The 2,969-nt window shown below is 32.8% G+C and overlaps 1 protein-coding gene across 1 annotated transcript in view; it reads right to left on the reverse strand.

Moving 5' to 3' along the window:
• Positions 1–2,969, reverse strand: part of LOC108739986 (transcription factor 12-like) — a 41,032-nt gene that overhangs the window by 25,116 nt on the left and 12,947 nt on the right. The window lies entirely within an intron of this gene.

Genomic DNA, 2,969 nt, shown 5'->3' on the forward strand with positions numbered 1-2,969 from the left:
GTATTATAAAAATAATAATAGATGTAAAATAATTCGAAATACGTAATCCTAAAATGTAGCATCGTGCTACAGATGGCGTTCACTGTGCCGTTTGTAGTATTTAATGATAGATGTGTTAACTTTTCGATACCATTAATTAGCAACAGCGTACCGTTTGTTTACAATTGTGTCTAATAATCTTTATTTCAATTAGGAAATTTTTATAAAAAATATTCAACTGTAGAAAATAATATAAACAGCGCCTTCTTTTAATTGTGAAGTTTTTTAAAACTTACTCCAAACCAAAAAGTAATACGATCTTGTCTTCATAAGAAGAATAAATAATAGTAACAGACAAATGGGTAGTCTTCACCTGGCAATTCTTGAATTTTAATGCTTCAAATGTTATATAATGTCCTTATTCCCTATTATACAAAGGTAGTACAGCTAAATTATTTGTTTAAAAATGCAAGGTAACACCTCAAATTGGAGAGATCGAGCAATCAATCACTACAGATGAATCATATGTGAAATATGGGGGGGGGGGGGTTCATTCAAATGGCCCGGATTTCGGCTTAGAGATTGAGACTATTGTTGCTTACTCTCTGCTGTTTTCATTTTACCTGTCTCATCTTTCTTATCCCACCATTCACCCATTCCCCTGATACAGCAGTTCTCAAATGATGCGTATACCAAGGAACAGCATTTAATTTTTATTGGGTTATATGGGTTGCCGCGCATCTCTGTCTGGCGAAAGTAAGTAGTTTATTAAACACTCACGATTTTTTGAAACGATTTACTGTTTTATTTATATTTATACGAAGTAGGTATTACCAAAAATGTTTTACGCAATACAATGACTTCGTCCGAATAAAAAAATAGCATTTGTTAGAAATGGAATATTTAAAATTAAATACAAGAATACTAAATAAAAAAAAAAAACGATAGTAAACACAAAAATTAAAATTTGCGGTACCAGTAACTTACCGTAGGTTTAAACTAAAAAAGCTATATTGCAAATCATGCTGTATCAATATCATTGCTTATTAATACACATTCATCATAAACTTGATTTCACAAACTTTGCCTCTTTACATTAGTATAAACAATTAAATTTACTTTTTATTAATTATGCGATTGTGTTTTTAAGTAGTATTAGGTTTTAAACATGGATATGTACAGAAACTAGATTACGCCTAGACGTAAGCATTTGAAACCAATACGGTAGGTAACACATGACTGCAGTTTCTACATAATATGTAGCGACCACCATGATGGTGCATCCACATTTTTCGCTAAAAGAACGTCGCTAAACAAATTTTCGGCAGTAACGTTTAAATATATAGCTCCTGTCAGAAGTTGGTCAAAAAGGAATAGTCCAATGACACGAATGTGTGGAGAGTAATCATAGGAAACCTATCCCAACAGACGGCTTGAGCGCGAGGGATCAATGAATTGGTCTTCAAGGTCTCCTGATCTGACAACTTGTGATTTCTTTTTATGGGGACTTATAAAAAATAAAATTTATGATACACCACCAGAAAATTACTTCATAAAAGGACATTTAGAACAGTTATTGTAAATCAACAGTCATGTAATCTTTCTTTGTTGTACGTCGTGTTTTGTATTTTTTCGAACTTTAGAAAATAATCGATTTTTTCTGGAAAATTATTGAGATAAATATTTAACCTTATGTTAGTTGAAAGGACTTTTAATTTCGCATCGAAAGGTATTATTTAATATAGATCATTTCATTTGAAAAAAAAAGTTATTACTAATTGTTTAAAATAGGTGATTGTCAAAAATAGGTTTCAATATTTCCGAATTTGAATAACGTACACATTTTGCCCATAGCGAATCGCTGGCTTTTAGCTTTTATGGTTTACTTGCTATTTCGTCTTATTAAAAAAAATTAGGGGTAACACCAACTGATATCTACATAAGATCTCAAACCACCACCTTACTACGGTCATTGTTACCTTTATTTCTTCACATTAAAAACATAACACTAATATAAACTTTTCATAAGGTTAAAGTACGTCTTTTGTTAATTTTTCATTTTAAAATTGAACAATTGATCACAAGTTGGACGTGAAATCCATAGACATATATTAATGTAAAACCGAGGGAGGTGGCGTATGGTTTCGGACTAGTGCTATCTTTTTCATGACACGCTTACGCACTATCGTGAGAGATGGATATTATCCGAAACTTCGTTACATCTCTTTCTTTTGTTGTACTACAATTCTGACCGCTAGTCCATTAGTAAACGTCGATAGTGAAATCAACGTTACATTCCATAGAGGAATTCTACGTAAGCTTCAAAATTACGGCAACACTGCTTAGACGGTAGCAGTAAATTTCTCTTAAAATGTATACTTAAGTATCGGGCGAATGCATATGAAATTAAAATTTCTTTCCAGACGCATGAAATAAACTTATATTCATGTATAAAGGATAGAAAGTCGAACTTTCTGTGGAGGTGTGATAAAAATGAATTTTAATTGTCGCCGTGACACCTACTACATACTACAGATTCCAATGTATACTTAATTAAAAAATTAATCTTATGAAGACGGGGACCCTTTAACTACGAAGATGCAACCCCATCTGAACCCTCATTTAATGACGGCACTGCGATACAAATGAATTTAGAAGTCCTTTCTCACCATCTGTACGTCCGGCATGAGTTCAATTTTTTTGCTACCGTCACAAATAATCTTCAATTATTGGGATCCGTCAAATGGGAGGGGCCTAAAACCATGGCGCCGATTAGGGAAAATTTATCGTAGTTCCTATAGTGTACCGTACAATTTCCAAGTTTTTAAATTACGATAAAATGATAAGTATTGACACAATATGTGATTGGGCTGACACAAAGCCTCGGAAAGGAAATTTCGTTGAAGGTGAGCGTGTTTTTAATGCCAATCACATTATAAAATTCGGAAATAACAAATCCGGAAGCTAGCCTTCAAATTCCGTCAAGTTTA

This window comes from Agrilus planipennis, unplaced genomic scaffold (genome assembly GCF_000699045.2).
Source record: "Agrilus planipennis isolate EAB-ADULT unplaced genomic scaffold, Apla_2.0 scaffold244, whole genome shotgun sequence".
NCBI classification, from domain to species: domain Eukaryota; kingdom Metazoa; phylum Arthropoda; class Insecta; order Coleoptera; family Buprestidae; genus Agrilus; species Agrilus planipennis.